This window comes from Heloderma suspectum, chromosome 6 (assembly GCF_057233095.1).
Source record: "Heloderma suspectum isolate Gila_16-S chromosome 6, 16-S_ref, whole genome shotgun sequence".
NCBI classification, from domain to species: Eukaryota; Metazoa; Chordata; class Lepidosauria; order Squamata; family Helodermatidae; genus Heloderma; species Heloderma suspectum.
In genome coordinates, this window is record NC_139463.1 from 83,511,981 (window position 1) to 83,536,943 (window position 24,963).

A 24,963-nucleotide genomic window follows, 5' to 3' on the forward strand; every position below is an offset into this window, starting at 1 on the left:
CCCATGACTGAAATCTCAACCATGTTGTTGTTGTTATTGTTAGAAATCAACACAGAGAAAACTGGATGTTAGGGAGGGAGCATTTATGCTTGCCTTTCCTCTGATACCATAAGTTTTGTTTAGGAATTTGTTGTCCAAAAGCACTACTGCTGCAATCCTATGCACACTTACTTGAGAGTAACGGCCATAACAGTTCTAACTTTGAATGTGTGTTTACAGCTTCATCTTTTTTATTATTTTCATTCTAGTGTTGGAACCAACCTGGATTGGGATCCAGGTGTGTTGGATAGAGGTGATTTTAAGACCTGGATTGGGCCCCAGTACTTAATCTAGACTAAAAAGGACAAGAAGGCATAACTGCTAGACAAGTATGCATGCATAGAATTGGGATGCACATCATGCAAGCCTCCACTTATAGTCTGATGGGGTATAGAACAGAAATAGATGCATCATGTAATAAACAGTGAGAGGTTTGCTCACTTCCTCCCCCATTGTTCACATTTCATTGTTTCTAAAATGAGAGATTATTCCACATCTGGAAATTAACTGATTTCCAAACCAATTCAAGTTTGCGATTTCCCCCTTGGCACTGCATTTGAAATGGACATCTGAGATGATCATCAATTTGCACTGGGGCTTCTTTCGGAGACTGCATCCAGAGTGTGTGTGTGTGTGTATGTGTGTGTGTGTGTGTGTATATATATGTGTGTGTGTGTATATATATATATATATATATATATTCATGTAACTTTTTTGTTCAAAGGGTCACTTCTGGAGAATGAGTTCTCCTCTTCCATCAGCAATTGTTTATACTACAGCTGTGGAAAGCAGCACCTATACAAAGGGAAAATCCCCCTCCTTCTTGATGCAATAGGTCCTATGTACATGGGCTTTTGCCACCACACATGGGTGTATGTGGGAGGGGAATTCACTCTTGGAGCAAGTGGGTGTTGGCCCCAGTAGACCTCAAAGTAACCTGAAAGGCAAGGGAAAACCAGACTGTCACCTGCTCAGATTTTCATCTGAGAAGAATTCAGTTGGAGATAGAGTTGTGATTGGATGTTTGCTGCGAGCCTGTGTCTCTCCTGAGTTTCAGCTTTAAAAAAACCTCTTTGTCGCATTATCTCGGTATTTGCTATTAACCTTGCTTAAGCTTTTGTTCTTTGTGTGTGTGTTTTCTATATTAATATCTGTTTGTTGTGCTTTTGGAGCTGCGAGGGGGCATGGCGACACCAAAAGAGGGGGGGAGAGCTTGGGAACACTGCCTACCCTGCAAGCATCTCGATTCAGGATTCCATCACTACTCTTCAAGATTCTGTAGATTCGATGAATGTTTGTCTTCAAAAGATGGAGTCAAAAGTTAATGCACTTGAAGAGCAGGTCACTGCTCATGAAAAAGCAATGAATGCCTCTCATAGTGCTCATCTGCTCGAATTTCACACTTAGAAGCCCTCATTCAGCCTCTCAGAAAGGGATGTCAGAGAATTCCGCCACGGATCTCGGGGAGGCCGAATGCCAGTGCATTCAGCCCCCCGAAATCGGTGGCAGAACGGCCTGCCACCCCACCACCACCCCCGGGCGCCATTTCCAGTTAAACAGTGGCGGAACTGCCACCCTGCCGCCATTTCCAGTTAAAAAAAAAAAAAAAGACATGATAGGCTATGTAAAGATTTACGTAGCCTATCACGGCTAGGTTTAAAAAAAAATGTGATAGGCTACGTAAATGTTTACGTAGCCTATCATGTCTGACTTTAAAAAAAAACCCGCGCGTACGGAAATGGCGGCGGCCATGGCCACTGCCATATGCGTTCCTTATTTTGGCACGTCTTAGTATACGTCAAGATTTACGTAGACTAAGACGGCGAAAATACGGGGAATGCAAATAGCGTAGCGGCCGTGGCCGCCGCCATTTCCGTACGCGCGGTGTTTTTTTTAAGTCAGACATGATAGGCTACGTAAACATTTACGTAGCCTATCATGGCTGACTGCAGGGACGCAAACGGCAGCGGCTACGGCCGCCGCCATTTGCGTCCCTGCTAGCCAGCGGCCGGATGTCCGGCTGCTGGTGGAGCCAGCCGGCGGCTCCGCAGAATCCCTGCGGAGCACAGCCAGCCGGCCAGGAATCCTCTGGGGGGAGGGATGGAACGCCTCCTCCCCACCATCAACATAATCTGCGAACAGGTAAGTGACTTTCGTACATCCCTAGCCTCAGAGAGTTGGCTACAGATCTCTGTCTTGCTGAGTTTATGGATAAATTTCTGCTTGAGTTCCTGGCTTTGCCTTCTGATTTTGCACTTGATATTGAATGTGCTTATCGTTTTCCTGGTTCTATGTGAGGTCCTAGAGCGGGACCAGTTATCATTCAGTTTCTCCAGGTCTTCGCTAAAGAATATCTGCTGCGTACAGTGAGACAGAATGGAGAGCTTCAGTGGGGGCCACCGGGCCAGCCAATGATAAGATCATGCTCTTTCCTGATTATACTAAAAAAAATGCTGATAGAAGAACACCATACCAAGGCGAGAAACCTGGCAAAGCAAATTAATTTTCAATATCACATTAAATATCCTGCCACATTTTTTTCATTTCTTAAGGGCAGATGAAGAGCTGCAGAATCATTTCTTAGTGGCATTAAAATTAAAATTAAGGACCTGTCTTCCTCAACTCCTTGAATTTGGACTTCAGCTTCTGTCTGTCTGTCTGTCTGTCTGTCTGTCTTCTTTCCTCCTTCTCCTCCTCCTGGTTGCTAGTTAGTATTTTCAAGTCTTGTTTTGGCATTGCACTGGAGTTTTCTGCTATCAAGTCTGGACATCATGCCAGACCTTATTGCATCACATTCTATGGTTTCTTCCCCCCGCTTCTCCCTTTTTCTTTTTCTATTCCCCCCTCCCCCCCCTTTTGCATATGTACAACCATGTATATATAATTTGTGTTTCTGAGTGTGGAACACAATTTACATATTTTGATTAAGCATAGGTTATATGTAACTATCACATTAAACTTAGTTTGCTAAGATTGTGTATGTATGTGTGTGTGGATAGATAGATAGATAGATAGATAGATAGATAGATAGATAGATAGATAGATAGATAGACAGACAGACATTTGCGTCTGGAGACAGTCAGCCTCAGCCAGTGATATGGGCAATGGCGGCCGTATTGCTGGCGCTTGGAGCCAGAGGAGGGGAGGATCCAGCCAGCAAGGACTTCACAGGGAGGCAGAGGTAAACAATCCCTTCCTCCTTAGACTCCAGAGGCTGGATTCTTTTAAATCTGGCTTCACTTGGGTCCGTACAGGAAGGGATCGTTTACCTCTGCCTCCCTGTTAAGTCCTTGCTGGCCGGATCCTCCCCTCCTCTGGCTCTGGTGTCTCCTCCTGCTGCTGCTCAACAGCAGACTTTGACAGCCAACGAGGCAGCTAACTCTGGGCTGTTCCAGCTGCTTGCCAAGCACCAGGGTGCTAGTCTGCCATGCCTGTCAGTGCCCTGGAGTTCAGCGAGAGGGGCTGGGGCCCGGGTCTGAGGGATTTTGCCAGTGTCTCAGACTAAGTTGGGTGCTCCTGACATCCCTAGGCAAGACGACATTATTCATTGAACCTGAGAGCAGCAAGCTAGTTTGAGGCTAATCAGGGAAGCCCTCTGCTTCGTGAAGCACAGCCAGCTGCATCCCCCTTGCTTTCCTGTTGGAGAAGCAAAGCAGAAATGGAGTGCTGTGCCCTGGATTGCTTTGCCCCACCTTCCTCCCCCATTGCGGGGATGAAGCAAGGGGGATGAAGCCAAGCCAAACACATCTCCTTCACTTTTCTGATGGAGAAACAAGGGAAAGTGGCCACTTGTAGGGGTGCACGAAAGTCACTTACCTGGTCTCGCAGCTTGCTTCGTGGTGGGGGGGGAGGTGCTTCGCTGCTCCCCCCGAAGTTCAGGCTGGGGGGGGAGGCTTCCCGCCTTGCCCGGCCGAAATTCAGGCCGGGGAGAAGCGCCCCGTCTCCCCAGCCGTGAAATTCAAAAGAAGAAGAAAAAACAACGCCCCTGTGATAGGCTACGTAACGATTAACGTAGCCTATCACGGCTAGATCTGCAAAGTCAGCCGTGATAGGCTACGTTAATCATCACGTAGCCTATCACGGGTGACTTTGAAAAAAAAGAAAAAAAAAGCGTGTACGCAAATGGCGGCCCCCATAGGGAGCCGCCATTCGAGTTCCTTATTTGGTCCCTGTAGTCTACATAAATCTTTACGTAGACTACGGAGAAAATAAGGGCAACGCTATTTGCATTGTCCTTATTTTCTCCGTAGTCTACGTAAATCTTTAAATCGGAAAGACGAAAATACGGCGAAAATTTGCGTTGCCCTTATTTTCGCCGTAGTCTACGTAAATCTTTACGTAGACTACAGCGACCAAATAAGGAACGCGAATGGAGGCTCCCTATGGGGGCCGCCATTATCCGTACGCGCTTTTTTTTTTTTTAAGTCACCCGTGATAGGCTACGTGACGATTGATGTAGCCTATCACGGCTGACTTTGCAGATCTAGCTGTGATAGGCTACGTTAATCGTCACGTAGCCTATCAGGGGGCGTTTTTTTTAAAAAAACTTTCACGTTCGTGGCCAGGCGAGGCGGGAAGCCTCCTCCCCGGCCTGAATTTCGGCCGGGGCGTGGCGGGAAGCCTCCCCCCCGGCCTGAATTTCGGCCGGGGCGAGGCGGGAAGCCTCCCCCCCTGGCCTGAACTTCGCGGGGGGAGCAGCGAAGCGCCTCCCCCCCACCGCGAACATCCTTCGAGGACAGGTAAGGGACTTTCGTCCACCCCTAATATAAATGAACAGCATGAATGGACTGTTTGATGAAGCATCTACAAAATGAAACCTGTGGTTAAATTAAACGATCATTATATTATCCACAGTACAATTAGGGTTGCTGCTTTATTCTCATTGTTTTATGGAGGTGGGGAAGGAGGCTAATGTTGAGCAAAGATTCTATATTCACGGGGGGGGGGCAGATCTGGTACATGATTTGCTCGATTGCTCATCATATATCAAGCTTTTCAATACTTCCTTAGTCAGTATTTTGCATTGCATTTTTAGGGAAATCTTGTAGAAAATGAAGCAGTCCAGTTGGAGGTTTTCCCACAGAAGCCACATGGAACTGAAATGGAATTAAACATGAGAACTGCTATATGATAACTTCCTTACAGAATTGTGCCTAAAAATGGTTTCCTACTCAGTTCCCATTCCTTGCATTCCCACATGTATGGTGTCCAGTTAAATCTCTGCAGGTTCAGCACAGAGTTCTGAAGAGGTCTCTGTAAGCATGTTCATCTTCTCAGGGTTTGTGATCATAGCAACTCTGTGGGCGAGTTCAATTGAACATGGTTACAGGCAGCACCTTCTTCAGAACTTCGTGTTCAATGTGCAAAGGGCTAACTCTGAAACTCCACTTTCCCTTCCAGCAAGTGGTGGGCAAGGGTTCATACATTCATGTGTGCTGGTGGCCATGGGTTTGTGCATAGAGCAGTTGCCTAGAAAGAGAAATGCTAACCCCAGCTTGTGTGGAGTGCCTCCAACCCATCAGGACACCTGTTCCCTAAAAGCAGGTCTTGGGGATAAGAGTGAGGAATGTATACAACAAGAATTGCACAGGCACTGTGTCCCTCAGAAAAGTGGGAAATCCAGCCCTTATTAAGAGTGTTATTTTGTGCTTCATCTCAGTATAGGTACTACTGAAATGCCCCTTCATTAACATCATTTTTGCCTTTCTCTCCCCAGCCTTTTTTTTTTTTTTCCCAAGCAAAAATATGATAAATAGAACTTCTGTGACAGGGTTTCTGTTCCTGGGATTTTATGATATTCGAGAGCTGCAGATTTTACACTTTGTGGTGTTTCTCTCCATTTACCTGGTAGCCCTGATAGACAACATTCTTTTCATCAATACTGTCCTCCAGAATCTCCATCTTCATAGTCCTATGCATTTCTTCCAGGTTAACCTGTCTGTTGTAGATGTTGGTTACATTTCAGCCATTGTTCCAAAATCCATGGCTAATTCGTTGCTGGACGATAAACTCATTTCATACTCTGGATGTGTGTCACAGGTTTTCCTGGTTACTGCATGTGGCAGTGAGCTGGCCCTCCTCACAGCCATGGCTTATGACCGCTATGTAGCAATCTGCTATCCCCTACAGTACAGCTTGATCATGAACTGGAAGGCCTGCTTCAAAATGGCAGCTGTTCTTTGTTGTGCAGTGTAATCTATGGAGGGGTACAAGCCACGACCACGTTCAATTTAGATTTCTGTTCATCCCATATTGTTGAACAATTTTTCTGTCATATCCCACAGTTATTAAAGATATTTTGCTGTAATACACAGCCCATAATTTGGTATATGTTACAATTATAATTTCTGGATGCTCTTTTTGCTTGTAGTGATTTCCTACAGTTATATATTCTCAACTGTGTTCAAAATACTTTCATCTCAGGGCAGGTGTAAAGCCTTGTCCACCTGCACTCTGCACTTGACTGTCTTTTCATGTTTCTTACTAATAGGATCTTTTCTTACATGAGACCAAAGTCCTTATCCTCTCTGCCTCTGGATTTGTTGAGTGCTGTTCTGTATACAGATTTGCAGCCACTAATGAATCCCATCATTTACAGCTTGAGAAACAGAGATATCCAAGAAGCTGTTTTGAAAATGTTAAACAGGAGAGTTTAATTTCATATAAAGAGCTAATGAACTATTGATTTGAAAGAATAAATGTGTAATGACAAAATTCTATGCCTGGGTAATCAGAAATAATTCCCACTTTATTCAATGGTTCGTATTCACAGAGAAATGTGTATGGGAATGCAACCTAAAAAATCTCTCTAATCAAATCAAGTTATTGTACGGCTAAATGTGTTCCTGGACGCATCTAGGGATGTACGAAAGTCACTTAACTTGAATGAATTTTGATTCGCGGTGGGGGGGCGCTCCATCCCTCCCCCCGGAATTCTGGGGGGGGGGAGGCACTCCGTCCCTCCCCCCTGAAATTCTGGCTGTGGGAGGAGGCGCTCCGTCCCTCCCCCCTGAAATTCTGGCCGGGGGGAGGCGCTCCATCCCTCCACCCCTGAATCCTGGCCAGCCAGGCCGCAAACGGAGGTGGCCATAGCCGCCGCAATTTACATCCCTGCAGTCAGCCATGATAGGCTACATAAATGTTTACGTAGCCTAACACGGCTGAATAAAAAAAAAACAAAAAACACCGCGCGTACGCAAATGGCGGTGCCCATGGGCACCGCCATTTGCGTTCCTTATTTTGGCACGTCTAGTCTACGTAAACATTTACGTAGACTACGGCGAAAATAAGGGGAACGCAAATATCATAGACGCTATGCTATTTGCGTTCCCTTATTTTTTGCCATAGTCTACGTAAATATTTACGTAGACTAGACGTGACAAAATAAGGAATGCAAATTTGTGTACGTGCGGGCTTTTTTTGTTTTTGTTTACTCAGCCATGATAGGCTACGTAAACATTTACGCAGCCTATCACGGTATTTTTTTTAAAATCTATCACTTTTTTTACTGGAAATGGCAGCGGCGGCAGCCGGTCAGAAGAATGGCCGCTGCCGCACCACCGCCGAACAGCCGCAGGAGCCACTGCCGCCAGGAGGATTCGCCCAAGGTAAGTCCCGTCCCAGGGGGGGCAGACCATTTTGCCACCAATTTCGGGGGGCCGAATGTGCTGGCATTCAGCCTTCCCGAGATTCATGGCGAAATTCTCTGATATCCCTAGACACATCTGAAATCTCCAGCATGTGTTGTTAGTAGTAGTAGTGTTCAAACTACTGTACAATTGCACTCATTTCACATGCCAGCAAGGTTATGCTCAAAATCCTACAAGCTAGGCTTCAGCAGTATGTGAACCAAGAACTACCGGAAGTACAAGCTGGGTTTCGAAGAGGCAGAGGAACTAGAGATGAAATTGCCAACATTTGCTGGATCATGGAGAAGGCAAGAGAATTCCAGAAAAGCATCTATTTCTGCTTCATTGACTATGCTAAAGCCTTTGATTGTGTGGATCACAAGAAACTGTGGCAAATTCTGAAAGAGATGGGAGTACCAGACCACGTTACCTGTCTCCTGAGAAACCTGTACAAGGGTCAAGAAGCAACAGTAAGAACTAGACATGGAACAACTGATTGGTTCAAAACTAGGAAAGGAGTACGACAAGGCTGCATATTGTCACCCTGCTTATTTAATTTATATGCAGAGTACATCATGGAAATGCCGGGTTGGATGAATCACACGTCGGAATTAAGATTGCCGGGAGAATTATCAACAACTTCAGATACGCAGACGATACCACCCTAATGGCAGAAAGCAAAGAGGATCTAAAGAGCCTCTTATTGAGGGTGAAAGTGGAGGGTGCAAAAGCTGGTTTGAAACTCAGCATTAAAAAAACGAAGATCATGGCATCCGGCTCCATCACTTCCTGGCATATAGAAGGGGAAGAAATGGAAGTAGTGACAGATTTTATTTTCTTGGGCTCCAAGATCACCGCAGAGGTGACTGCAGCCATGAAATTAAAACATGCTTGCTCCTTGGGAGGAAAGCTATGGCAAACCTAGACAGAATAGTAAGAAGCAGAGACATCACCTTGCCGACAAAGATTCGCATAATCAAAGCTATGGTTTTCCCAGTAGCAATGTATGGCTGTGAGAGCTGGACTATAAGGAAGGCTGAGCACCGAAGAATGGATGCTTTTGGACTGTGGTGCTGGAGAAGACTCTTACGAGTCCCCTGGACTGTAAGGAGGTCAAATCAGTCAATCCTAAAGGAAATCAACCCTGGGTGCTCATTGGAAGGACAGATACTGAAGCTGAAGCTCAAATATTTTGGCCACCTAATGCAAAAAGAAAAGCCACTGGAAAAGACCCTGATGCTGGGAAAGATGGAAGGCAAAAGGAGAAGGGGACGGCAGAGGATGAGATGGCTAGATAGCATCACCGATGCAATGAATATGAACTTGAGCACACTCCGGGAGAGAGCGGAGGACAGGAAGGCCTGGCGTGCTATGGTCCATGGGGTCAAGAAGAGTTGGGCACGACTTAACGACTGAACAACAACAGACACCAACCTGGATTAGGACCCTAGCATGTTGGACTGGGGTGCTTTTAAGGTCTGGATGGGGGCTCTGGTACTGAATCTAGGGATGTACGAAAGTCACTAACCTTTTCAACGGGGTGATTCGCGGTGGGGGGGAGGCTCTCTGTCCCTCCCCCTGAAATTCTGACCGGGGGGGAGGCGCTCCGTCCCTCCCCCCCCGAAATTCTGGCTGGCCGGCTCCACTCCGCAGGGATTCTGCGGAGCCGCCGGCCGGCTCTGCCAGTGGCCGGACATCCGGCCGCTGGCTAGCAGGGACGCAAATGGCGGCGGCCATAGCCGCCGCTGTTTGCGTCCCTGCAGTCAGTGGTGAAAGGCTACATAAATGTTTACGTAGCCTATCATGGCTGATTTAAAAGAAAAAAATGTGCGTACGCAAATGGTGGCGCCCATGGGCGCCACCATTTGCATTCCTTATTTTGGCACATCTTAGTCTACGTAAACATTAACATAGACGAAGACGGCGAAAATAAGGGGAAAGCAAATAGCATAGACGCTACGCTATTTGCGTTCCCCTTATTTTTGCCGTCTTAGTCTACGTAAATTTTTACGTAGACTAAGATGTGCCAAAATAAGAAACGCAAATGGCGGCATCCATGGGCACTGCCATTTGCGTACGCGCATTTTTTTCTTTTAAATCAGCCGTGATAGGCTACGTAAACATTTACGTAGCCTATCACGGTGTTTTTTAAAAATCTAGCCATGATAGGCTACCTAAATCTTTACGTAGCCTATCACTTTTTTTTTTTTTTTAAACTGGAAGTGGCGGCGGCGGCAGCCGGTCAGAAGACCGGCCACCTCAGCCGCCGCCAGAGCCGAACCACCGCCAGAGCCGCCGCTGCCAGGAAGATCTGTCCAAGGTAAGTCCCGTCCCGGGGGGGGCGAGGGGGGCAGACTGTTCCGCCACCAATTTCGGGGGGCCGAAAGCGCTGGCATTCGGCCTCCCCGAGATTCGTGGCGGAATTCTCTGACATCCCTAACTGAATCTAGAGTAAAAATGACAAGGAGACATAGCTGCTAGGCAAACATTCAAAGTAATATTGATTATGGCCCTCCTTTGCATTTGACGCAGTGGAACCTCCTTTCAGGTATATATACATGTATAGAACTGGGATGCATCATGCAATCCTCCACCTATAAACTGATGTGAGATAGAGCAGAAATAGATGCATCATGTGATGAACAGAGACAGAATTGCTCACTTGCTTCCCCATGGTTCATATTTGATTAGTTTTAAAATGAGATATTTTTCCACATCTGGAATTCAACTAATTTCCAAACCAATTCAAGTTTGTAATTTTCCCCCTGGCAGTGTGTTTCAAATGGACATCTGAAACAATCTTACATTTGCACTGGGGCTTCTTTCAGAAATTGCATCCAGAAACAATAAGAACAACAACAATAACAAACTGCTGGGGAGCCCGAGCCCACTCCCACTTCATGGGACTTTCTTGTTCAAAGGCTCAACTGTGGAGAATGAGATCTTCTCTTCCAACAGCAATTGTTTATATTGCAGCCATGGAAAGCAGTACCTATACAACAGGGAAATCTCCATCCCTCTTGGTGCAAGAGGTCCCATGTGCATGGGCTTTTGCCCCCACACATTTGTGGGGGGGATGTGGAGGGGTGGGGATTCATCCTTGAAGCAAGTGGGTGTTGGCTCCCAGCAGACCTTAAAATGTAACCTAAAAAACCACGGTAAACCAGAAAGTGTCCTCCTCAGATTCTCATCTGAGGAGAAGAACTCAGTGGCTCATAATGCTTGACTCTCTCACCTGAGTCTCCAAAGCTCAGTTTTGGTCCTGAACACAACAGACACTGGCTACAACTGATGTACTGTTGGAACAGGGATCTCCTAAGTGATGAGAACCCAGTGTCAGTTTCCTACGTGTATCCCATTTCTGAAGTTTAAGTTTAACAGATCTGCCTTCTTGAATATGAGTATAATAGAAGGAGGGATGGACAAATATGTCTATTCTTGTCTCACTCAGTTTCTCATTTTTTTCAACTTAAAGTTCATTTTGTGCTGTTTCAAAATAAGATTGGGTTGTTTAAAGTCCATATGAAAATTCAGATGCATTTTTGTACACTTAAAAAAGAGGGGGGAAAGAAAAAGAACTCAACAGCAATTTTTGAGAAGTGGAAATATTGAGGTACAGGTGCATTGCAATTTGTCTCGGCAAATAAAATGGAAACAAAATGGCGTACGCAATTTGGCGTACGCTACGGCCGCCGCCATTTGTGTTCCTTATTTTTCGCCGTCTTAGTCTACGTACATTTTTACATAGACTATGACGGCGAAAATAAAGGGGAACGCAAATCGCGCCTGCTGCGCTATTTGCGTTCCCCTTTATTTTTGCCGTCATAGTCTATATAAATATTTACGTAGATTCAGACGGTGAAAAATAAGGAACGCAAATGGCGGTGGCTGTAGCCGCCGCCATTTGCGTACGTCGTTCCCCCCCCCCAGAGCCCTCCGCGGCCGGAATTTCCGGCTGTGGACGGCTCTGGGCTGGGCTGGGCCTGGCCAGCCGCTCCACAGAGCTGCTGCGGAGCACAGCCGGCCATCGAGGATTCCGGGGAGAGGAACGGATCACCTCCCCCCCCATCGAGGATTCTGGGGGGAGGGACGGAACGCCTCCCTCCCCACCATCAACATAATCCATGAAAGGTAAGTCAGTTTTGTACATCCCTAAAATAAGGACAAAGTGAACCTATCATCCCCACTTACTGTGTAGAATAGACAAAAAGACCCACAGCCCTGGACAATCAGACTGTGAGCCAAACATTCCTCCTCGGCCCCCCAAGGGACCATGAGCAGAACCCACACTGCATACAATGAGGGAGGGAGCAACACTTCAAAGAGGTGCTGAGGAGGGGCACCAGAGAGCTAAAAGTGCCTCACAGTGCCCTCCCACCCCAGGTGGCACCAGTGAAGTTAGAAAATGCTGGTCTCCCATGTCTCTCACCCCACTGTCGCCTACAACAGACCCCCGCAACCAGGCAAACCAGAGGTAGGGTAGGGCACTTGGTGACATTTAGAACAGAATTCAATCTTTTAAGTTGCCTAGGCCTTTTTTTGTAAATAATAAAACCAAATTGGACATAATGGACACATTCTCTCCACGTACGGTGTGAAGTAGGCAAAATAACCCACATCCCCGGCCAATCAGACTGTGAGCCAAAATTTCCTACTCGGCCCCCAAACGGGCGACTGGCAGAACTCACAGGAGTGAGCTGCACTTCAAAGAGGTGTTGAGGAGGGCCACCAGACAGCTAAAAGTGCCTCACAGTCCTCTCCCACCCCAGGTGGCACCACTGGAGTCTTCCAATGGCAGCTTGCCACATCTCTTCACCCCAACACCACCAACAACACTCGCCACCCCCCATGGCCAGGCAAGCCAGACACAAGGTAGGGCATTTGTGAGCATAAAGGTGGAAATTTAGAAATGAGACACAAGTGATTGGTATCAAATTGGGCCACATTTCTTGATCAATCTGCAAAGGGGAAAGACCTGGGTGGGCACCTAATCTGTGCCAGCACTAGCTAGGTACTATATCAGGTGAAAGATTCAAAGCCTGCTGAGTGGCATCAAAGAGATCACCATCCCCAGGACTACCCTTTTGGGGTGGTGGTAGGCCTTCCCTGTCACCCCCTCCTGGGCTGGGTGGGTGAGGCAAATCTCAGATCAGGAGGCCTCAGGCATCACCTGTTACAAAAACAGTGCCCCTGATTGCTCGCCATCCTTGTTTTCCTCCCATTACCTATCCCTGACATCCACAGGAGGTCAACAAGCCTAATGATTCATTGAACCCCCACCCCCACCTGTGCTGAATTAATTCCAGCAGCCCCCCTTTCAGATCGAACAAGAACAGGTCAATACCTATGTTGAACAGATGAACCCCATCCTGTCTGTAAAACTCCCTCCTTGTCTGTAAAATCTCAGGATGAAGGATACTCACATCCCCATGCAGAGATAGCCCTATGGCTATTTCCCGGTTGACCTTGCTGAAGGGTCCGCTCCAAGGCCCCCTAGCTGTTCTTCGAATCCACCCTGGGAAGCAAACTAGGTCCAGCCCCACTATGCATCTGTCCAACAACTGAATGTTGGCACACCAGCTATGTCCACCCTGGCTCATCAGCTTGACCTGGAAGCCCTCTGTCCGGCCCATTCTGCTTTTGCCCAACAGTGGAATATTGGTACACTGGCTGAGTCAAATCTGACTCCACAGCTTGACCTGGAAACCCCCTGCCCAGCCCCTAACATACTGCTGTACCCATGTATGAGCATACACACTGGTGCCCAACTATCCAGTGATCTAATAGAACAAAGCCAACAGGTGAACTTGAACAGTAGATGACAATGCACCATTAGTGTCCTGGGAATGACTGCATGAAAAAATTAAGAGGCCTTGGAGCACCAGCTGTCCCCTCCTGAACCTTGTCAGGTGTGAACTAACAGAGATGGCCAAGGAAGGGGTCCAGGTATGGAAGGAATGCAAAGACTCCAAGTCCTCCCACCTCCCAGGTCACCATCATGATCACCCAAATGAATACTTCAGTTAAGGAGGAACCATCATGATGGGCTGGGGCTGGGAAATAAGGACACTCTTCCACCTGCTGTACCCCACAGGCTGGTCCTCTCTGTGACAGCCTTCCAAGTAGAGATGTACGGATTCCCTACCATCCGTTCCGGTGGGGAATCTGCCTGGGGGGGGGGAGGCGATCTGTTCCCCCCCGCCAGAATCCTCCAGAGCGGCTCCACTCCACAAGGATTCTGTGGAGCCACCCGGTTTGAGTGCCGCTTACCTGGACAGCCGGACAGCTGGAGCCATTCTCCTCCACACCGATCGCCTTTTTTAAAAAAAGGCGATTGGCAGGATGTGCCCATAGACTTATATGCAAACAGAGCTGTGAATCTTGCATATAAGTCTATAGGGCACATCCTGCTGATTGCCTTTTTTTTTTTAATGGCGATCAGCATGGAGGAGAACACCTCCTGCTGAGCAAGTGGCGGCCATATCGCTGGTGCTCCAGAGCTGGCTGGCGGGGAGGATCCTGCCGGTGAGGATGCCTCCTGGAGGTGCAGGTAGGAGATCTGATCCTCTGTGGACTTCGGGGGGGGGGGCAGATTCAATCAAATCTGGCCTCATTGGAGTCCGTGGAGGATTTCTCCAGCATCCCTACTAAAATACCATTTGACATTTTGCAGCCACATCACGTTGTTGGCTCATATTCACCTTGCGCTCTAGAACAATTCCAAGATCCCTCTTGCTTGTAGTCTTGTTGAGCAAAGTATCCCCCATATTGTCACTGTGCATTTGGTTTCTTTTTCCTAGGTGCGGAACTTGGCATTATCCCTATTAAATTCTAGGGATGTACGAAAGTCCTTACCTTTCACAAAACTTGATTTGCGGTGGGGGGGAGGAGCTCTGTCCCTCCCCCCGAAATTCTGGCTGGTGTAGGGATGTATGAAAGTCACCTACCTTTTCACGGAATTGATTTGCGGTGTGGGGGTGGAGGTGCTCCGTCCCTCCCCCCGGAATCCTGCCTGGCCGGATTTGCTCCGCAGCGGCTCCACGGAGCAGCCGTCCAGGGCTGTCCATAGCTGGACTTCCAGCCATGGACAGGCTGCTGCGAATGCAAATGGCGGCCGCCATCGCGGCCGCCATTTGTGTCCAGCCAGGCTGCCGTGATAGGCTGTGAAAGTATTTACATAGCCTATCACGGCTGGGCAAAAAACAAAAAAACAGCGTACGCAAATGGTGGCAGCTATGGTGGCCGCCATTTGCATTCCCAATTTTTAGCCATTTTAGCATATGTAAATATTTACGTAGGCTATTACGGCGGGAAAAAAAAGGGGAACGCAAATAGCATAGTGGGCGCTATTTGTGTTCCTTTTGTTTTCACCGTAATAGCTTACGTAAATATTTACATAGGCTAAAATGGCGGGGGGGGGAAGGAACGCAAATAGCATAGTGGGCGCTATTTGTGTTCCCCTTGTTTTTTGCCGTAATAGCCTACATAAATATTTACGTAGGCTAAAATGGTGAAAAATAGGGAACGCAAATGGCGCCCACCCTAGCCGCCGCCATTTGCATACCCCAGTTTTTGCTTTTTTCTTGGCTTGCCGTGATAGGCTACATAAATACTTATGTAGCCTATCATGGCAAAGACCAGGATGCAAATGGCAGCCACGGCAGCTGGTTGAAAGACCAGCCGCCGCCGCCGCCACCGCAGCCGCTGCCAGAGCTGCCGCCAAAGCCGTCGTCGTCCGGAACATCCGACCCAGGTAAGCTTTATCCCAGGGGGAATCCATGGGGGGGGGCAGGCCATTCCACCACAGATTTTGGGGGGCCAAATGCCAGTGCATTCGGCCTTACTGAAATCCATGGCGGAATTCTCCGCCATCCCTACTCTGGAGGTCTGCTCCCAAGAAACTACCACCCTACTGGGCTACTGGTTTCCACCCATCCAGCCTGGTAAAAAGGCCCCAGAGCCCACTGTCCAATCCTTTGGGCCACCAGGCCCTAGAACACTGGGCTCCGGGGGGACTCACCTCTTCCAAGGGGTGGGGGTAACCCGGAATGCAGGAAGAGCCAAAATGGCCCCTACAGCAGCAGTAGATCCTATACCACACATTGGCACACACAAAAAGCCACAGTAGGAGGGTGCCCCACCTCCTGTAACACACCAGGAGTCCCCACCATGGCAAAATCCAGATCAAAAACCAGCTGCCCAGAAAGGTGCAGCTTGCTGGACGAATGCCTCCTCCGCTGAAATGGCTGGCACACAGGCCAACACCACCTCTCCATGGGCTCAGGAGCTGCTCCCCATCACCAATGCCAAAGTTGCTCTTCATGGTCAGCGTCAGCAAAAAGCCGCCTCCCTCTCGGCTGCAGGAGCGTGTGCTGTGCTCCATGCAGCTGCGCTTCAAAGAGGTATCGGGGAGGGCCACCAGAGATCTGAAAGTGACTTATGGTCTCCTCCCACCCCAGATGGCACCACTGGAGTCCACCAATGGTGACCTACCACATCTCCTCACCCCTCTGGTGCCTGCAACAGCCCACCCGTGGCCAGGAAAGCTGGATGCGGGGAAGGGCATTTGGTGACATTTACAACAGAACTAGATGTTTTGAGTTGGATAGGCCTTTTTTTTTTTTTAACCTCTACCCAGTGTTGTTGTTGTTGTTGTTTTATGTATTTATGTTATTACATTTCTACACTGCCACAAAGCCAAAGCTTTCTGGGCTGTTTACAGAAGTTTTTAATGAACAAACAAAACATTATACCATATGGAAGGTAGAATAAGTTACATCCAGCATATAAGTAATTTCAAGCTAGTGATGAGAGAACCAAGAGCACTTGAGCTTGGGGACATCCTCTGAGCTTTCCCACAAAGCTCAGTTTCGCCCACTCCCATTCTCCCATCCACTCCCATTCCGGCCGGCGGTTCGTCGGGTCTTCATCCGGGGCGGGAGCGGCAGCTGGTCTTTCGACCGGCTGCCGCCGCCGCTATTCCAATAAAAGAAAAAAAAAACGCCCCCGTGATAGGCTACGTGACGATTAACGTAGCCTATCACGGCTAGATCTGCAAAGTCAGCCGTGATAGGCTACGTAAATCGTCACGTAGCCTATCACGGGTGACTTAAAAAAAAAAAGCGCGTACGGATAATGGCGGCCCCCATAGGGAGCCGCCTTTCCCCTTCCTTATTTGGTCGCTGTAGTCTACGTAAAGATTTACGTAGACTACAGCGACCAAATAAGGAACGCGAATGGCGGCTCCCTATGGGGGCCGCCATTTGCGTACGCGCTTTTTTTTTTTTTAAAGTCACCCGTGATAGGCTACGTGATGATTAACGTAGCCTATCATGGCTGACTTTGCAGATCTAGCCATGATAGGCTACATTAATCGTCACGTAGCCTATCACAGGGGCGTTTGGTTTTTTTTAAAAAAAACTTTTTATTTCGCGGCCAGGTGAGGCGAGGCGCCTCGTCCCTGGCCTGAATTTCAGCCGGGCGAGGCGGGAAGCCTCCCCCCCCAGCCTGAACTTCACGGGGGGAGCAGCGAAGCACCTCCCCCCCACCGCGAAAAGCTTTGAGGACAGGTAAGTGACTTTCGTCCATCCCTACCCGTGATAGGCTACGTGACGATTTACGTAGCCTATCACGGCTGACTTTGGAAATCTAGCCGTGATAGGCTACGTTAATCGTTACTTAGCCTATCACAGGGGCTTTTTTTTTTTTTTTTACTTTTTTTTCGCGGCCGGGTAGACGGGACGCTTCTACCCGGCCTGAATTTTGCCGGTGAGGGATGGGGCGCCTCCCCCCCGGCCTGAATTTCAACCAGGCAAGGCGGGGCGCCTCCCCCCCCTCGCATGAACTTCGGGGGGAGAAGCAAAGCGCCTCCCCCCACCGCGAAGCAAGTTTCGAGGACAGGTAAGGGACTTTCGTCCATCCCTAGGCTACGTAATTCTTTATGTAGCCTATCACGTCTTTTTTTTTTTAAGCCTTCTCCACCTGCACTCCACACTTGACTGTGTTTTCTTTGTTTCTTACGATTGCCATATTTTCTTACATAAGATCAAAGTCCTTATTTTCTCTTGCTCTGAATTTGTTGGCCTCTGTTTTGTATACAGTTTTGCCACCTGTTATGAATCCCATCATTTACAGCTTGAGAAACAACAAGATCCAAGCAGCTGTGCTGAAAATGTTAAATACATTTTCATGTGGGTGAGATTTCGTATAATGGATTCTTGAACTTCAGAAATTTTTTCTGAGAGATCTATTGTCTAATGGCACAATCCTAAACATGCTTACTCAGAAATAATTCCAACTTACTCTTACTCTCAGAGAAGTGTACATGAGAATGCAACCTAGCCTCTCTAATCAAAACATGTTCTCATATGGCTAAACCCATTCCTGTTAGGGATGTTGGAGAATTCCGCCACCGACTCCAGTGAGGCTGGATTCTTTAGAATCTGCCCCCCCGGAGTCCGTGGCGGAATGGAGCAATCCTCACCACCACCGTGCGGAATCCCCCCAGGCCGGAGCCTACCTGGCTCTGGCGGTGGCTCTGGCGGTGGCTCCGGTGGCTCTGCTGGCGGCCATTTGCATCCCTGCCAAGCCGTGATAGGTTACGTAAGTATCTACGTAGTGTATCACGGCTAACGCAGGGACACCATTTGCGTCCCTGTCTTTTCCCATGATAGGCTACGTAAATGTATACATAGCCTATCACGGCTAATGCAGGGACCCAAATGGCGTAGCGGCCCCCACTTGCGTCCCTGCGGTAGCCGTGATAGGCTACATATATATTTACGTAGCCTATCATGGGGAAAGGCAGGGACGCAAATGGTGTAGTGGCCGCCATTTGCGTTCCTGTCTTTTGCCATGATAGGCTATGAAAATATATATGTAGCCTATCATGGCTACCACAGGGACAGAAATGGCGGCCACTACAGCGGCTGCCATTTGCGGCCGCATCCCAGCAGCAGAGGTCCGGCTGTTGGCGGCTTCAGCCGGTAGCTCCTCGGAGTCTCCGTGGAGCAGAGCTGGCCAGAGATGATTCCAGGGGGAGACGGAGCGCATCCCCCCCACCACGGATGACCCCAGCGGAACAAGGTAAGTGTTTCATACACCCCTAATTCCTGCACATCAACATCTAACAGGGAAGTTTTATGACTGAAATCTCACTTCTTTTTTTTAATTGAACTAGATCTGGGGGGGGGGAGTTTTTAGGCTAGCCTTTCCCCTGACATTGTAAGTTTTGTTTAGGACTGCATAGGGATGTCGGAGAAATCCGCTGTGGATTCAAATGAGGACGGATTCCTTGGAAACCACAGTGGATCGGAACCACTTACCTTTGCTCCAGGAGGACTGGAGGCGGAACGGCACTCGGCTGCTTCTTGCCAGCCAGAGCAGTTCGTCTCCTCCCTGTCCCTGCTGATTGCCACATCTTTAAAAAGAAAAAAAAAAGGCTATCCAGAGGATGTGCCCATAGACTTATATACAAATAGAGTCATGAATCTTGCGTATAAGTCTATGTGTCCATTGTCCATACACAAGATTCACGGCTCTATTTTGCGTATAAGCTTATGGGCACATGCAATCAGCAGGATGTACCCATAGACTTATAGGTTAAATAGAGCCGTGAATCTTGCGTATAAGCCTATGGACACATAGCCTTATATGCAAGATTCATGACTCCATTTGGATATAAGTCTATTGGCACATCCTCCCGATCATAGGGATGTCAGAGAATTCCGCCACGGACTCCAGTGAGGCCAAATTCTTTAGAATCCAGCCCCCTGGAATCTGTGGTGGAATGCCCTCCCGTCCCCCACCACCCCGCGGAATCCCCCTGGATGGAGCTTACCTGGGGTGGATGCGGCAGCAGTGGCTCTGGTGGTGGCTCCGGCAGCGGCGGTGGCTTCGCCTGGTCTCCCAGCCGGCCGCTGCCAGGCTGCTACAGCCACAAATGGTGGCTGTCATAGTGGCCACCACTTGCGTCCTTGCAGGCAGCCGTGATAGGCTATGTAAGTATTTACATAGCCTATCAGGGCAAAGAGCAGGGATGCAAATGGCATCCGCTACACCATTTGCGCCCCTGCTCTTTGCTGTGATAGGCTACGTAAGTATTTATGTAGCCTATCATGGTAAAGGTAGCTATGCAATATTCTGAGGGGAGGGGTGGAGCGCCTCCCCCCCAGCATGGATGCCCTGGCATGGAGCCAGGTAAGTGTTTCATACATCCCTACCCGATTGCCATTTTTTTTTAAAGACATGGCAATCGGCAGGGACAGGGAGGTGGCGAACGGCTCTGGCTGGCAGGAGGGAAGTTAAGCACCCCCCAAGCCAGTCCCCCCCCCGAATCCAAGTGGAGCGGAACCACTCTGGAGGATTCCGGGGGGGGGATTGCCTCCCCCCCCCAACGAATTTCCCACTGGAACAGATGGTGGGGAATCTGTACACCCCTAGGACTGCACTCTTGCTGCACATTGTGGGTTGTAGGGTGAGTGTGAAGCCATCCCTGCCACACCATGCAAAGGGTTTGGACAACACAGCAACTGTTGTCCAAATTATGAAAATGCTGGTAGGGATGGCGGAGAATTTCGCCACAGATTTCAGTGAGGCCAAATGCACTGGCATTCGGCCCCACAAAATCTGTGGCAGAATGGCCTGCCCCCCGCCCCCTCCCTGCAGATTCCCCCCAGGACAAAGCTTACCTGGGGCGGATGTTCTGTAGCCACCACTATTTGCGTACGTGGGTTTTTTTTGTTTTTCTTTTGGCCCAGCCATGATAGGCTACGTAAATACTTACATAACCTATCACGGCAGCCTGGAAAGATGCAAATGGCGGCCACTACGGCGGCCGCCATTTGCGTCTGCAGCAGCCCATCCGCGGCCGGAACTCCAGCTGCGGACGGCCCTGGCTGGCTGCTCCGTGGAGCTGCCGTGGAGTGGAGCCGGCCGGGCAGGATTCCCGGGGGGATGACCAGATCGCCTCCCCCCCGTCGAGGATTCTGGCAGGAGGGATGGAGCGCCTCCCCCCGCACCGCGAAAAATTCCACGAAAAGGTAAGTGAGTTTCATACATCCCTAAATGCTGGTCACATGTCTTGGTAATTGTGCAAATGCCAGTCACATGACTGGGAAACATGGGGGCACGGGGAGATGCCACAATGGTTACATTTACCCCTGAGATTGTCCAAACACAGTCACTGTAAAATTGTTACTATCTGGTTACTCTTTCAGTCAAGAGTGCTAGCAGAATGGTTACCATTTTAGGTGTGTATATGTGTATTCATGCGTTCCCTCTCATCCAGAAATAAAGCCAAGATGTACTGCTATTCTGTATGTTTCATACTGAAAATTAAGTGCTGTATATGCCACTGCTCTTCTAGCTTTGCCCCATGATCACATTATACAATTGGGGGGGGGGGGGAAGCTAGCCTGTGGAAATGGTGGGCTCAAACTGCCATTACTTTAGAAGTGTATCTAGCAGGTATGTCTTCTTTTCATTTCACTCTAGAGTAGGGATGTATAAGAATTTTGTTTCAGTTTGCAAATAACTTGGAAATACCCCATTTGCAACCCTGAACATGAACATTGGCACGTTATCCAAAAATGTTAGTAAATTCCCGAACTTGCATTCACAAAATGTAAGCTTGCAAAAATGCACAACTTTTCCCATTCGAACAAACTGAACAACAGGTTGCAAATGAGAACAGGAGCAAGTTCAACTGAGTTTTGAAGTGAAGTTTGGAGAATTTCAGTGAGCTTGAGCATCTCTGGTTTTCCCATCCCCATTCTAGAGTAAACTCAGGATGCCTGACCCAGATTTCAATTTCCATATATGTGGGGCAATTTTCATGAGGACGTCACTGCAGAGCAAAGGTGACAGAGAGAGAGAGAAGGGGAAGAGAGAAAGAGAGCAAAGAGGAGAAACAAAGAGGAGAGGAGAGAGAAAAGGGACAGTTAGAAAGAGAGATGGGGGAAAGTAGGGATGGTGCGAGAGCCTGATTCTATCCGGGAATCCGGCAGAACGGATCCGGCAGAAGCCCCCTGCTTGCACCCTTGAGCCCTGTTCGCCAAGCCCCTGCTCCCACTCACCGCCTGCCCATGCTCGGCGAGTGGCCTGCGCGCTCAACCTGGCTGCCTCGTCAAGCTTCACGGTCACCATTTCTTGAAAAATAAAATGGTGTTTGCAAAATGCACATATCTGCAGATGCAAACATGTGCATTTTTGGAAAGGAAGAGATTTGCGTATTTGTGAAAACGTGCAGTTTGCAGAAATGTGCATTTTCACGCATATGCAAATATGCACATTTTTGGGATCGCCATTTTATTTTTCAAAAAATGGCTACAACAGAGCTCGATGAGGCTGTTGGGGTGAGCGGGGGTGAGTCTGGGGACTGGTAAGCAGGGGCAGGGGCTGGGCGGACACCCGGAGAACCCAGATGGGGGTGGGTTCACAAATCCCAAGGGGAAAGAGAAAAAAGGAAGACATAGGATGGATGGATGGATGGGGCTGAGTGTTTGTGTATGTGAGTGTAAGAAAGAGGTGGGATAGCTACGGACCCACATACTTTTGGCTCTGGCCCCACCCACCTCTGTTATATAGCCTCTGACAGCTTTTGACCAAGGGAATTTGACCCTCCGACAGGAGAGGGAGAGAAAGTTTCCTAGGGATGTTAAAGAATTCCACTCTTTGCCATGACAGGCTAAGTAAATATATACGTAGCTTATCACAGCTAACGCAGGGATGCAAATGGTGGCCGCTATGGCAGCTGCCATTTGCAGCTGCAGCCTGGCAGTGAAAGGAGGTCCAGCTGCGGGTGGTCCCGGCTGGCAGCTCCGCAGACCCATCACAGAGCGGAGCCGGCTGGGGAGGATTCTGGGGGGAGGGACGGAGCGCCTCCCCACCACCACGGATGCCCCGCGCATAGCCAGGTGAGTATTTCGTACATCACTAAGAATAATGCAGGTGGCGACACTCACATGCTCACTCTTCCAACCTTAGTAGGAGCACATTTTTTAGAGTCTGGACCAATTTTAAAACACAGCATGACTTCAGAAGCATGAGGTAACAAGGGGATTACAACCCCAAGAAATATTCCTGAGGAAGGGACAAGGTGATCATAACCAACAGCTATTTTAATCCTCTCTTGTAATACTAGAACATGGGGCTAAATCATTAAGCAGATTGGTGGAAGATTCAGAACAGATAATTGTATTTATTTATTTATTTTTATTATTTCTATACCACTTAATGGTAGGGGTATATGGATTCCCCACTGTCTGTTCCAGTGGGGAATCCGTGGGCGGGGGAGGTGATCCATTCATTCCACTCTCACAGAATCCTTCAGAGTGGCTCTGCTCCACTCGGATTCTGGGGGGAAGGCAACTGGCTTAGGGGCCACTTACCTTCCCTCCTGCCAGCCAGAGCCATTCGCCTCCTCCCTGTCCCTGCCGATTGCCATATCTTAAAAAAAAAAAAGGGGGGGGATCAGGAGGATGTGCCCATAGACTTAGATGCAGATAAGTCATGAATCTTGTGTCTAAGTCTATGTGACCATAGGCTTAGACACAAGATTCATGGCTCTATTTTGTGTATAAGTCTATGGGACATCCTCCCGATCCCCATTTTCTCTTTTTTTAAAGACATGGCACTCGGAAGGGATAGGGAGGAGGCGAATGGCTCTGGCTGGCAAGAAGCAGCTGAGTGCTGTTCCACCTCCAGTCCTGCTGGAGCGGAGGTAAGTGGTCCCAATCCACTGCAGACAGTGGATCATGGCAGGACAGCACATATTCATGTCTGCAGCTGTATAGTACTACCTCCAACTTTCAATTAGAAGTTGTCTCTAAAAACAGTATCTTTTCCTTTCATTTCTCTTAAACTATGATGGGGCAGGAGGGTTGAGTGATTGACAGATCCACCTTCAAATCATAAGTGCTCAATATGGCTGATAATAAAATACAGATTAAAAACAAAATATTAATTAAAACAGAACATAAAAACAAATACTTTAAAAACAATAAAAACACAGCAACAAATAAACAGCAGCCAGCCAATTAAAACCTCTTTAGCAAGTAGGGATGTACGAAAGTCACTTACCTTTTTGAAAGGTGACATTCGCGGTGGGGGGAGGCGCTCCGTCCCTCCCTCCAAAATTCTCTCCGGCTGGCTCTGCTCCATGGAGATTCTGTGGAGCCACCAGCTGGGGCCGCCCACACGTGGACATCCGACTGCTGGGCAGCCTGCAGGGATGCAAATGGCGACTGCCGTAGCCACCACCATTTGCATCCCTGTGTTTTGCCGTGATAGGCTACGTAAATATTTATGTAGCCTATTTAGGCAAAAAAAGGGGGGGACGCAAATGGCGGCCACTACGCCATTTGCAGCCCTCTCTTTTGCCATAATAGCCTACGTAAATATTTACGTAGGCTATCACGGCAAAAAAAAAAGGGAATGCGAATGGCGGCTGCCCTAGCCACTGCCATTTGTGTTCCCTTTTTTTTGCCCTGATAGGCTACGTAAATACTTACTCAGCCTATCACAGCTTCCACAGGGATGCAAATGGTGTCCCTGCATTAGCCATGATAGGCTGTGTAAGTATTTATGTAGCCTATCACGGCTATAGTGATGAAGGGAATGGCAGCCATGGACACGGACGCCATTCGCAGAGCAGCGCGAACGGCACTGGCTAAGTGTCCCCTTTTGCATGCCTTTTGCGGAGTGGGGGGCGGGGGGGGCTTTGTTCTGTCATGGATTTCGGGGGGCCGAATGCACTGGCATTCGGCCTCACTGAGATCCGTGGCGGAATTCTCTGACACCCCTATCAGCAAGAGACCAGCTTATATGCCACAACCTGAATAAAAATATCTTTGGGTGCTGGACAACATTCCTATTTCTCAACTTCTATAAATGCGGGCCCTAACTAAAACTAAACATCACATGCAAAGGTGTAGGATGAACACCCATTTTTTTATCATGTCATTTGTTTTTTACAAGCTTGCAAAGGGGAACAGTATCTGTCCAAAACACTATTGCCTCATATTATTCTGCATTTTAAAGGAGCTAGCAAACAATGGCATTTAAGCTGCAATCTTATACACACTTACCTGGGAGTAAATCCTACTGATGCATCAGGGCTCACTTCTGAATAGATATATAGATATTAGGCCTGTGCACCACCGACTCAGAAGCCCAAAGCATGGTGGCCATTTTGTGCACCATCCACCATTTTCTGTCACAGCCCTAAGCCTGTGGGCTCCCACAGCTGCTGATGCATGGAACTTGCCTGCAGTGCCCCTAGTGGTCATGTGGGACA

General features: G+C 48.5%; 1 long non-coding RNA gene across 1 annotated transcript in view; it reads right to left on the bottom strand.

Annotated features, from left to right (window-relative positions):
• LOC146341567 (uncharacterized) overlaps positions 1-24,892 on the bottom strand; it is a 37,942-nt gene extending 13,050 nt beyond the window's left edge. The window contains exon 1 of the long non-coding RNA XR_014784122.1: positions 24,755-24,892. This is a non-coding gene — a long non-coding RNA (uncharacterized LOC146341567). The remainder of the gene's footprint in view (positions 1-24,754) is intronic.
• Positions 24,893-24,963: the final 71 nt, after the last annotated feature.